A 13,738-nucleotide genomic window follows, 5' to 3' on the forward strand; every position below is an offset into this window, starting at 1 on the left:
TGCAGGAATGTTTTGAGAATAAGTCCACGCGTATGAATCCTTCCCTGTGTACTGCTCTTGGAGAGACCGGGGACTGAGTTGTGTAGCAGGCTAAGAAATGAATGAAGAACTCAGAAAAATCATGCCTATTTTTCTTTTGAAATGAAATACAAAAAAACTGCACCTTTGTCATTTGTGATATGGAGAATAAGATTCAAAAATTTTATTTCTGATCTCATATTAATGTTATTTTGTATTAACTGATTTAGTGTCATACATTGCCTTGTTTTTCAAAGTCATCTGATGAAGAAATGAATTCACTAAATGCAAGGGACATTAGAAAAAAAAAAGTATCTCGACATCTATGTTTGTGCTAAATACTGCCATGATGAATTTCTGATGGAATGACTGCAATAAAGAATATCCAAAGATTCTATGTAGAGTAGAACCTACTTTTTTGTCTGTGATCATTTAAACAATAGCATAGATTTGAGACAGCTATAAAAATGCCACGATATTAATTTGTAAATAATTTTCTCTCTGAATATAATTGCCATATATATTTATTATTGAAAATCTAAAGAACATACTCATAAAGTACAAAATAAAAATTACCTATATCTCACCATTCAGAGCTAACTAATGTTACCATTTTCACATCTGTGTGTATATTCTTTATTTAAAAAAATAAAATTTGGATAATGTATTTAAACAGGTTGGAATCCTGTTTGATCCCAATTTATATTTCTAATATTTTCTTTCAGAACATAATATTTTATCTTATTGCTGTACCAACATTTATTCAAATTAGCAGTCTGATAAAGGATATTCAGATGAATTTTTTCAGTATTATGAATAAGGCAACATATATATCTTCTGGTTTGAACACTTCAGATAATTGGGAAAATTGGGCAGACATGAATATTTTTAAGCTTTTATTTCATATTATCACCTCCTTTCCACAGTCTGTACTAATTCCAGATATACTTGCAGCGTAAGGAAACCTCATTTTCGCTCCTGCCTCACCAACACATTGTTAGTTTAACAAGGCTGGAGATGTTGCTGGTGTCTTCTTCTTGGTAAAATCTTAAAACAGACTTCTACCAGATGTTGAAATAACACCTGGCTATTAACAACAGTTAAACAAATTGAAGAAGTGTCTTTAAACTCAATCCTGAAAGCTCTTCCTCAGCATTTGAAAAGCTTTAGGCAACAGAAGAAGAAAGAATGTATTAATTTGAACCTAGGGGTCCATATGCTGTCTACAAATTAGACCCATTAGCTTTGCTTACCTTATGGCTCAGTTATCACGTGGAAACCATCTTTACTGCCAAGGAGAGATAAAAGTATACATTAAAAATACATTGTACCTTATCTCACGGAAGCAGGTGAAGAGGCTTTCATTCTGTAAGGCAACTGACTACCTTTCTGTTGCATGTGTTTAACGAGGACTCGCGTTAACTGCTAGCAACGTGCAATTTGAGCATGCTGTTCCAGGAGCAGTGTCTGCCATCTGCTTAGGCTAAATGGAACTGCCCAGCCCTTGCCTCCCTGCCCTTGAAACTCGACTAGTGGAATTTAATTACGTGGTTATGTGATAAAATCAAAGAGATCGAAAGGTTAAAACTAATGTCCCTAGAGGTGAAGCAGGCCCTAGGCTTCTGAAACAGCTGGCATTGGTGAAAAAAGTTCCTTTCTGGAGTGTCAGAGAAGGAGAGGTAATAAGCTCTTCTGGGGGTGACTCTGATTGATTTCATTTTATTAGATGTGGTGCTGATTGGGAAAGAATTTTAAGTTCTCAGGTCCAGAAAACGAATTTGAAAGCTCTTTTTTTTTTTTTTTGGTTAAAGTCAAAGCTCCGAAACAGTATTTTTCCCTGATTTAGCTCTTTGATTTCTTTTTATTTTGCTCTTTTGAAGTAATTTTGAGAGTCTGGAATACATTGTCTGAAAGTTAAGGAATTAAGGAGACAAAAGTGAATCTGGAACTTATTTCAATAGATGAGTTGTCTTTATCTTACCTCCAATAAATGAATGTGCTGGTGTCAGCATCAGGAAAGATGTTTTCTGATGAGCTTTGATTTTGATAGTGAAATTCAACTTTCCTTTCAGAAGACCCATCAGAAATCAGCCAATGAGAAGAACTGTCAGTTGCAAATGATTTGGATCTTACGGTCAACTGCAGCCCAGAGGATAGCAAAATGTGACAGAACCCAGACTTAGGAAACTAGGATTTGTACTATGGACCAGAACCCAGCTCTACCACTTATTGGTGCTGGCAAGTTACTTAACCTCTCCTTAACTCAATTTTCTCATCTGGAAAATAGACTGCTAATAACTTCTACCTCATAGAATTGTGAATCAAGATTAAACTAGCTAGTGACTGCAAGGTGCTTAAAATGGGGCCATTGTAAATCTGAGTTCTCATTGCTATCAGATCGAATGAAGGAAACTTTGGACTTCTTTTTCATTTGATTCTTTACACACTTGAAATATATTCCTTTCAGAGGAGTCCGTGTAGTGGTACCATGGTCCTTTGACAAATTCTATACATGCAAGGAGTCTGTTGTAAGAATTTGAATTATCACATGGATTCACAGCAGTGCCATATGACCTCCTGGCGCGACAAGGGAATTTTCAGTATTATTTTGGTAATGAAAAAATATTTTGGCCAGGAGAAGAGTAATAGAGGTAGAGGCTGTGCTACTCAGAATCCTTTCAAATCCTCAGTACCAATGCTTATCCCTCATCACACCTCTCCATTTAGCATCCTTGGATCCTGTCGTCTTGAGGCATTTGCCACTTGTTACTTTTGTTTATAAAAAGCTTATTCAGAAAGGATAAGGCAATGTGCCGCTTGCACCTGAAGAAGCAGTGTCTTTACCAAATCAACAGTTGCTTGCAGACATTTAAGAGAGAGGCGCGGTCTAACATGTAAATCTGTTCTTGCTCATGACTATGGAGGTCAAAGAAAAAATAAACTTTAAAAGCAGAATTACACAGTCATTGTAGGTATGGGTAAAATTTTTCCAACAATGAGCGTGGTGAAATTTTCAAATATGAATTTACTCATTTGTTCTATATGTCTTGTTTCTGTAATGATAGTAAGGCTTGCCTGTATTTCCACACCTAGAGAGGAAAGACACCTGGTTGGAACTCAGCCCTTTGGAATCTCAAAGCCCTCATCTTTGATCATGATACTATATTGAACAGAGCAAAGAAATACCAGTGCCATAATAATAATTATGACAACATTTATGGAACTCTTTCTATGGACCAGGATCTTCTAAAACAATGTAAAGTGCTTTCCATTCATCCTTACATCAAAAACACAGTGAAGTGACCATATTAGCTCTACTTTACAGAAAAAAAAACCTGAGGTTGGGGCATCTAATGAAGCCAGACTCAGACTCAGACTTTGTGAGTCCAAGCTCATTCTCTCCTTAATTACATCATACTAAGAGATATAAATTGATTTCTCTGATAGTCTAGGATGTAAGAGAAAAACAAATAAATATCTATGTTAAGCACTAAGAAGCAATATAAAATGGTTGAAAGAGTTAAGGTTTAAGGATCTGGAAACCCACGTTCTGATTCTGATCTACCTCAACTCTCTGTATCAATTCGGATAAACCAGTTAAACACCCTATAAAGTGAATGAATTCAATGGATCACTATTATATATTCTGCCAGATGTCCATTCTGACTATAATACCAAATTATTGCCACAGATCATAAAAATTAAGGTGACTAAAAGGAGAGAGAACTTTTTCTGAAAAGCATGGACCACATCTGATGCAACCTGGAGAACTGATGGTGTAGGTGCCAGTCCAAAAGCCAGCAGACTGGAGACCTAAGAATAGCCAAGATTTCAGTTCAAACCTGAAGGCAAGAAAAGACCAATATCTCAGCTGAATCAGTCAGGTAGAAGTTCCCTCTAACTCAGCCTTTTTGTTATATCCAAATCTTCAATTGATCAGATGAGGTCAACCCACATTAGGGATAGCAGGCTGCTTAATCTCATCCAGAAACAATATCCAAACACACACAGTATAACATTTGGTCAAATGTCTGAGCACCCCATGGCACAATCAAGCCAACACACAAAATTAACCATCACACCATAGAACTGTAGATGCTCAGAATTTGAGAGAGAAATTGCCTGACTCTGAATGAATCAGGTGTTTCTTATGATGTAGTTTTCATAACCAGAAGCCCACTATAAGAAGAGAAAGAACAAAATGTTAGAGACTGAAGTCGCACAATTCAGAGCAAACCAAAATAGGTAAGAAAGAATCACTCTTGACTGTAAAGTCAGATATAGCCTACTGAACTTTGCTATGTCCTAAACCTGATCACTATAGCCAACAAGGTCAAGTTCTCTTGTCTAACCAATTGGAGTTATGATAGTAAATGCTCATCCTGAAATTTACCTTAACCTTTTTTGAATAGGGATGCAAGATCAAATCCCACAGACGAATTGGAATTTGATCATGAATGTGATGCCTCAGATAAGAAGTCTGTCAAGCTGACTCTGTTAGGTTTCCCCTATATTCACTTAGAAATCTAGCAGTAGCAGCACTAGACATAATCAATGCACATCTTCTTCACCTGGCTCATCCCCTATTTTAACCAACAGATCTTAAAAGGGCTACACCAGCCATTTTGAAATCTGACTATTCTTATAAAAAAAAGTGAGTAGTACCTTGTGTTTTACGAACCAGTCAATTCTTAACATACTTCCTTAGCATGACAGGAAACAGATGTCAACATCTAGCACAGCTGTTTCTCTTGGTTTAATTTGAAAAACTGACTATCGAACTAATCCCACAAAATCTACTTAGTGTGGTTATCAAATTGTAATATGTTTAATTAAAAAAAAAAACATTGAAACTTTGATGTGAAAGCTTTTGAAGACTATTTCCTATCACTAGTAATATTTAATAAATATTGCCTCCTTCTTTTCCTTACAGAACCTTTATTTAGACAAGTAGAATTTTGTTTCCATTTTTGTTTTTTTTTTCTTGGCAGCAGGAAGAGTTGTTACATCCAAGGTACCAAGGCTTCAGCTCTGGTTTATCATCTGGTGATGCTATCACATCTCATTGTAAAAAGAGAAAATTGCACTGGTGCCCTCAGGCTATAGAAATGTCAAAACTAGTAAAGAGTCTGATCCTCCCAATAGTTTCAGAAAGCTCCCTGAAAATCCCATTGATGTAACGAAAAGAGCAAGAGAGGGGGAAGAGATAGAGAGAAAGGAAAAAAAGTAATAGCAGTATTCATGTCCCTTAAACTGATGTAGCAATCAAGTTGGCAATTACTGAGATCCGTTTCAGTGGACTTCATCACTGGAAATGAAATGAGTGAGAAATGAGACTCTCTAATGAAGGCACAGGTCCCCACCCATTGCGTTATCATCACATTCCACCCATATCCACATTCATTCGCCAGCTTTGCAATTTGCAGCTTATTTCTTCACAGCTCGCCAAGCGATTCACATTCATTTACATTATGGCCATTTAACATGCAGACAAGGAGAAATATGGTTTTAGATCTGATGGGCTCGGCATTTTTTTGTCTAGTTGAGTTTGTTTTGCTGCCTGAAACAAATGTCTCTGGAGCTTCATTTAATTTAGCATGTCAAACTACTTCCTTCAGAAGTGATTTGGAAATGCTTTGTATATACGATAGACACAAAAAGCCAGAAAGAATAAAGTGGGGGGCGATGCTTAAATGAGGAACAATGAAAACACAAGCAGAGCTGCCCATCGACTCGATGATATTTCCATCGTTGTTAGGTGAACAATGGTTTTCTGGAATTGACAAACTGAGGAGAGGGATGTAAAAGCATTTAAAAATTATGAACTATAAAAAACATTTCTTATTTAGCATTTCTTTTTTTTTCTTTTATTTTAATTTTATTGTTTTTAATTATAACGTAGTTGTGGCAACTCAATATTTGTCTAGAAGCCCGAACATACAGATTTTCCAGAGATCTCTCTCTTGGAGCTTCCATTGTTCTTGACATTAGATTCTTATCAGATACATAATTTGTAATTATTTTCTCCCTTCCTGTAGGGAGCCTTTTTAATCTCTTGAGAATGTTCTTTAATGCACAAAAGTTTTTTTTGTTGTTTTGTTATGTTTTGATGAGGCCTGATTTATCTTTTTTTTTTTTTTTTTTGCTTTTCATTGTTCATACGACTTGACAAACAGGTCTCACAAAATGCCCCTCACAATAAGACATTTAACAAATGTTCTTTTTTTCTTTTTCTAGATTCCTCATATAAGTGAAATCATAACGTTATTTGTCTTACTCTGTCTGACTTATTTTTTACTTTATTTTATTATTAGTTTCATCATTTTACTTCTTACTATAAACTAGAAATATTGCCACATTTGAGTTAAGAATAATCAGATTTTAATAACCCAAAGATTCCTTAGCTCTTATTTCTAATTGGAAAATAATATTGCTCTTGAAACTTTTGGAGCTATCCTAGGTAGACCACACCCCACACTCTCCAAAAATGGCAGTTTGTTACTTTCTTTCAAATCTGCATGGACACTCCAAGAAGGAATGACATTAAATATTGAAGTCATGGGAATGCAGGTTGCCAATTTCTCATTGCTGATTCCAAAATATAAAAAGCTATTAAAATGGAAAGTCTTTGTATTTCAGTTGTGAGTAAAACCTAAATGGTCATGAAGCTAGAGATAATCTTTATTTATCCCACTTAATGGGAATATTAGTCCACTTTGCTTCACAAATATTAAATGTGTTTAATAATGAGATCCTATCTCAGACTACACTGAATCTAATAATGAACATATGTACATAATTACATTTTTTTCTCCTCAGGAGCTAATAAGCTTTATTTTTTTAAGGTGTACACTGTCATGATTTAATATGCATAGATATTGTAAAATGATTACCACAATCAAGTTAATTATCATATCCATCACTCTACATAGTTACCACTTTGTGTGTGTGTGGTGAGAACACTCAAGATGTATTTTTCTTGGCAAATTACAGCTGAATTATTATTTTTTAATTCAAAATATTCTGAATTTTGAGTGATTCCAAAAGGACCTGCAATGACAATAGCAGCTAAAAACAGTGTAATGCCTTTTAGTTTCTAAAGGGCTCCCCTGTATATTATGTCACCTGAGCCTCACCAAAGATTTTTAGAGAGGGTGTTATTCCTGTTTTACAAGTTAAAACACTGATGCTCCAAGAGATTAAAGAAAACCAGAGCAGAACAGAAGTTAAAGCAGTGAATGTGCATTTTATTAAAAGAAACAAACAAATAAACAAACAGAAACTATTGTAATAGGGGAAAAGAGACCTCAGTATAATACTGAGTCCAATTCCATGGACAAGTGGGAATTATGGACGAGGAGCAGGGGAGGTAGGTAGGATGTCAGCGGGTGAAGAATTCCTGAGAGGGACGCTTAGAGTTAAAGGGGGATTCTGGCTAAACCTACTTGATGAATTAAGGCAGGCCAGGGTGATGAGATTCCAAAGATGGGGCATGAGGAATTTGATCAGATATTCGGGATGATCAGATATCAAGAAAGGGGATTCTTGCTAAACTGATTTAGCAGGATTTTTGCTGAAACTGGATTCTACAGAGAAGGAAATGAATCCCTAAAGTTGAGGACTAGTCAGAAAGAGAGCTCAGAGGAGACTACCAAAGAAGTTTGGTCAAGGACAGTGTTTTTGTCAAATGACTTTCTCAAAGGTGATGAAGTATCAGAACTGAGGGGTTGGATCCTATGTGTCCTGGCTCCAAATCCCAAGGGATAGCACAGCTTTCGTTTGCCAAGCAAACAGAAGATTTACAGAATAAGTTGACCTCCATGCAAAGTGTAGCCCAGACTGTGTATATGTAATGCTAGAGAAACTAGGTAATTCAAGGGGAGAGAGAGAGAGGCAGAGAGAGAGAGACAGACAGACAGACAGACAGACAGACTGACAGACAGACAGACAGAGACAGACAGAGACAGAGACAGACGGAAAGGCAGAGAGATTGTCAGTCTATACCAGACACCCTGTGGACCTGACTGACAATTTTTACTTTCCATTACTGAAGACCTGGAAACCTGAAGTTGGGGAGTGGCATTGATAGAATCGAGAAGCTAAACAGGCTTGTTGGCTTAGCCTGCTCTAGATTTCTCTTCCATGGGACACTTCCTAACAAATATATAGAAAAGGTATATCAGCTTAATGAGATTTTGTGACTTATTTTCCTGACCCTTCTCCACCTGTTATCTACCTGTGCATTTTTACAGATTTAACTGGTTTGAGTCCTGATCTATTAAGGAGATGATAATCCATTCCAAGGGAGACACATTAAGTTGTTTCCATCACTTCTGAGTCAGTGTGAATAATATTTTTAGATCCCTGTCTGAAAGCATAAGGACTCTGAATTTGAGGTGGGAAAGGAGACATCAAAGAACCCTGAAATTGCTCTTAAGATTTTGAGTTCCAGCCCATGTACATTCTTATGGAATGTTACTTTATAACTGTGTTTCCTTGGAGAATTCATTAACCTCTTTCAGCCTTTATGTTCTTTGCTTCTGGAGAAAATGATAAAGTGGTCAACTTTCCAATATTTGTAAGGCTCAGACCTGCTGGCAAATGTTAGAGGCCAAGAGCTCACTTTGTCCAGCTGCCACTTGGGGACACTGCCGTTGGAAAGTAGGCATAGGGAGTGGTTGGTTGTCTAAATAGTCCTCAGCTTGTTTCTAGAAGATATTTCATTAGGAAGTTGAGAAGAGATTCTATAAATCAAGAAGCCTACACTTGGACTTGACTGGTCAAACCAAGGTGGGGCCCGGCAGTGTCCAAGACTCTGAATCACCCTGTGACCCCTCTTCCCACTTCTACATCTGCTTGAAGAAAAGAATCAGACAAGTTTACTATAAACCAGAATCTACAAAAAAGTTTTTGTTAAAAAAAAGTTTATAATTCTTCCAAGCTACTAACTAGCTTAAATCTCAAATGTATAGATAGATAGGTTGGGATGGGAGTGGGGTAATAAAACGTGAGTGGAGCCTTTCTTGTTTTCCTTGATTCAAGCAAAATAAGCAGTTCCAAAGATATATAAGCAATTTTAAATATAAATCCCTTTCCTCCAGCATTTGGTGAGTTGAGGATATAGAACCCCGAAGGTGCCTGCACGTAAGGAATGTACTTATGTCTGCATTGCAGTGGCTCAAGTTAGCTAATTCCCACCCACACTCTTGCCGTTTTTTATTTTTTTAATTTTAAGACAAAAACTTCTTTACTACCAAGGTTAGAAGTATCAATTACCAGCTAAAACCTTTTTTTTTTTTCCAGGAAATAATTCTGCTGAAACTAATCTTGTCATATTAAGGTAGGTAGGTTAAGTAATGTTTAAGAAATTTCTCAACTTCTATTAGTTATAGAGTGTCAAGATAGTAATTCCTATAAAGAAAACTTTTCTTCCTTCTGTGGGTCTTACGATTCTATTATTAGTGGTGGTCTCACTACTCTGACGTAGACTCATTTCTTCTTTCCCTTGGGCTTTAAGCCAGGATAGGAAGCATTTCATGACTGACAGGATAGATTTCCAGAACTCCCAGGTGCTTCTAAATCTCCCGTTTTGGCTGTGGGAAATTACCCAGCACAATTTGTAATATCAGACAGCAGTGTAAGGAGAGGCTAAATGTCAGGGCTGGGGAAGCGGAACGATGAGGGATAAATGTGATTGCCTAGAGCAAGGCTGAAGACGATCTCATTAATCTTTCATTTTAAGGGCACTGGTTTTCAAGACAGACAACAGGGACACAAATAGAATAGGTGTGCTCTGGGCTGCTTATGGCAACCGAACCTTCCCATGCCGGCCTAGTTGGAATGTCGCATGGTCCTACTAATGCTAGTATTTAAAGGATTCTGATGTTCTTAGTGTTGCCTTGAAGATTTCATTAGAAGAATAAGGATGAGCATATCTTAAATCTCTATGGAAAATACCGATAGTTTGAGGGCCATTAGAGAGTTAGGGGGATTTTTGTTTTTTTCAACAAATCAAACTTATTTTAGATCCTGGAAATTAAAAATAAGCTGTGGGAGCACAGTATTTTCTATTACGATTACTGGTGAGTATTAAATCTGTACCCCAAAGTTTCAGTGCCCTAATTGCTCATCTGCATCTGAATAAATAATTTCCTGTAAAATCAGGTTAGGTCACAATCAAATTTTTATCATTTAAATTGGGCAAAACCCACCAAAGATAAAAGATTTTGCTAGCCATTGTCTATCCTTTACTAGCAATGGAGAAGCATGGATCACATTTTCTGAAGAAAACTTGAATGTGTACTTATAATTCTTCCATTTTCAGGCCCCTGGTATAAAAGTCAATTAAATACCCTTCTTTTTCTAAGGGAATGATATCTTACTGACCCTAACTTTCCTTTTATTGTTAAAGAATGTTATAAAGCTGGTATATATAAAGAGAAAAGAAGATCGATGACCCAATTTTTAGTGACAGGAAAGCAGGAGAGATACAAACAAAAAAGTATGAGGTGCAGAAAAAAATTACCAATAAAGATTAACTGGATACATGTTTTGTTGTGAGAAAGATCAGGGAATGAAGACTCACTTCTCTCCAAATCAGGAATTCAGTCAGAAATAGAAAGACAGGCTTCATGCAAATGATAATGAGCGTAATATGAAAGCATACATGAAATTAAACTTCCCAGGCCCATCATCGATAACTGCCATGTTACTAAGGGGCTAGCAGTTTGACATCTGCTTGGTGATCCTAAATAGAGTTAATAAGGTTCTTTTAAGGAGACTATGTGACTCCCTCCAGCCACTTTGTCATTAAAAGCAAAGAATGCTGTTACATTATGATCCAAGAACTAACTGTGTGTTATTATCAAGTCAGAAAGTATAAAAAAAGTAGGGACTTCATTTGTGGTTCAACGTGTTCATAGAATCAGTCAGATTTATTTCTGATCGAATGTAGTAAGTGTGTGATTTGGAGCATTGAAGCACAGCTATCTATATTTTTTCCTTTTTTTTTTTTTTTTAGTTTTAGTTCCTCCATTTTGGAAAATCTTTCTGTGGCATCAGAGGAGGAGACCCTTCTTTTTAAGTGTCATTAAGATTCAGGTGATTTAGCAGGGAACCTTTACCTCACCACCATCACATGGAACTGAGCTGGTCCCATGTTCTGAAGATCAGATCTAGTGTGGAGAAGCTGAAATGTCTATATCCCTCAACATGCAGATATCTGAGTGACAAAATGAGAGAGAGAGAGTCTAAAATGCACTGTCTATGAGTCTCACCTGTTTTCCGTGTTCTTGTTTAAACTCGACCAGTCTCAGCATTTTATGCCAATACGAATAGTGAATGTTTATTTGACAAAATATATTCATAACACTCTATATTCCCACTTTCTTGACAACCCACTCGATTATTAACCTGTCTTTTGAAAATGATGCCATAGAATTAAATTCATGAGCTTGCTCTCTCTGCTGCATTTTCTAAGGTTTTAAATAACAAATCATCCTCTGTAGTTATTTGATACTTCCAAAAAGGAGTACAGTTTTTAGCTACTTTGTGATTAACTATTGAAATGTGTAAGCCTAGGAATTTAGCAGGTCTGCAAAAACCGAACACCTTCTAAATCTGACTTCTACCTGAAAGACTAGAGGACCATTTAACTCTTATTATAACTGCCTGTTGCTTAAAAGATCATATTGAATATCAAAGAGAAGTAAATAGATCCGATGAAAAGAATTTCTGTGGCTGGCTGCTTGGGTTTGCTCTGTGTTAAACACACCTTTTTATTTAAATTAGACTAATGGCAGGGTTTCCTGCCTAATGAGACTGCTTGGGCTAGTGGTTTGGAAGTGTCACATCCATTCTGTATCAGATAATCGTAATTAGGGCAAATGAACCAACCAAGGTAGTGGAGAGCAAGTCAAAAATGGCACCAAATGGAAACAAAAAAGACCTCCAACAAACAGACCACCAGGGCACAAACAAGGGGAAACATCTACGGTGTGAACACACAGCGTGGGGGAAAAGGTGCTGGGTGGGCACCGGCGATGTGACTGCTTGTTCGTAGCAAGTTTGAATCCAGACTGTCTAGATCTCCTATCCACTTCTCATTTAGTTACTCCTCCTCCCTCAAGACAGTTCCCTAACACTCACATGTTTCTTTCTTTCTCTTTTATTGTCCATTCAAACAGCCCATGAATCGATTCGAATTGCCTTTGTCCTTATATTTGCTTGTTGCATCTTTCTGCTCTAATATGCGAGGTCTTCGGACAGTATTGGATGAACTCTCCCTGACTTAGCACACAAAAGTCCACTGATTCCCTAAATGCACCTGTTTGGACACATTGGAGAATCCATATCAGATAGAAATAATAATCGTTCTAAGGCCCCTTTAAATTTCCGTTTTTATAAAGTTCAATATTATGTCTTTTCTTTTAAGGAAGGCTCTTAAAAGAAATTTCTAGGTCAAGCCAGAGCAAGACTTGAACTCTGTTGAGATACAAAGAGGATGGTAGTTACTACAGGGATAAAGAAGGAATGGTTATTTTTCAAAATGGTGGGAAGACAGAGGTGAGAGAATTGTGTAATTAATTTAAAAAAGTCATGGAAGTAAAATTTGGGGGCTTAGTGGTTCGAGAACATGGAAAGGAGCAAACAGATTCCAGATCAGTGACCATTAGACACTGGAATGATAACACATGTATATTCCCAGGCCTCGTTTTCCAAAAATTCTCTTTCAGTAAGTCAAGGCTGGGGCACAAAGATCCGAAAGTTTTAAAGAATTCAGAATGATCCTAATGGATGCTGTCATCACAGAGAATGCCTTTGAGGAACACTGTGCTAATCTGATGGAACTCTTTTTTGTGGCAAGAGACATAAACTCATCCCAAATTTATTTAAGCAAAAGCAGCAGAAATGTATTGATTCAAGTGGTTGAAATGTTCAAATCTTTCAGGTTAAAGTGAAGCTGGATCCAGGTGCTGAAAAGAAGTCATCTGGAAACTTTTTCTGTCTTTTGGTTCTGTTTTTGTACATGTCAGCTTTGCCTGGGAGTGGTATTTACGTGGTAGTAACGAATCGGGCTTCAAGTGTATGAGGTTAGCGACACCACTAGAAAGTAACTTGGACTTGCGATTAGTTCAGCAGATTTCCCTGTTAAAATTTTAGTTCCCAAATTTTCCTATCAACACAATAAAATTGATTTAATTGCATTGAATTAATTTGTTGATTTAATCAAACTAATGTATAGAATTAATTTGGTCCACTGAAAGCAGTTCAGAAGACAAGAGGATAGAACATACTAATTCACTACCTTTGAGTGACACATTTCCCCCTGGATCTTGGGATGGGGTTTTCACACACAAACCTGAACGTGAAGTCATGATACCACCTTGGAATAATGCATGGTTAAAAACATGCAAAACAGCACGTCTAAAATGTCAAGTAAAAATAAATAAGTAAATAAAAGCAGTAAGTAGACGTGACAAAATTCTGAAGAGGATTTATGAAAGTTTTGGTAATTTATTATGTATTCAGGAAGAAATAAGTGGAAAATAAACCCGTTGCCAAGAAGAAAGGTATGTTAGTAAGTTAAGGTCACATTTATACTCATAGAAGTGACAGAATAACCCATTGGAAAGAGAGAACTCATGTAGTACTTATTAAATACATGTGCATAGAAGAGATGTATAAAAAGGAAGAATTTGAGCCAAGACTTGAAAGAGGT

Source organism: Pteropus alecto, unplaced genomic scaffold, assembly GCF_000325575.1.
Source record: "Pteropus alecto unplaced genomic scaffold, ASM32557v1 scaffold8, whole genome shotgun sequence".
NCBI classification, from domain to species: Eukaryota; Metazoa; Chordata; class Mammalia; order Chiroptera; family Pteropodidae; genus Pteropus; species Pteropus alecto.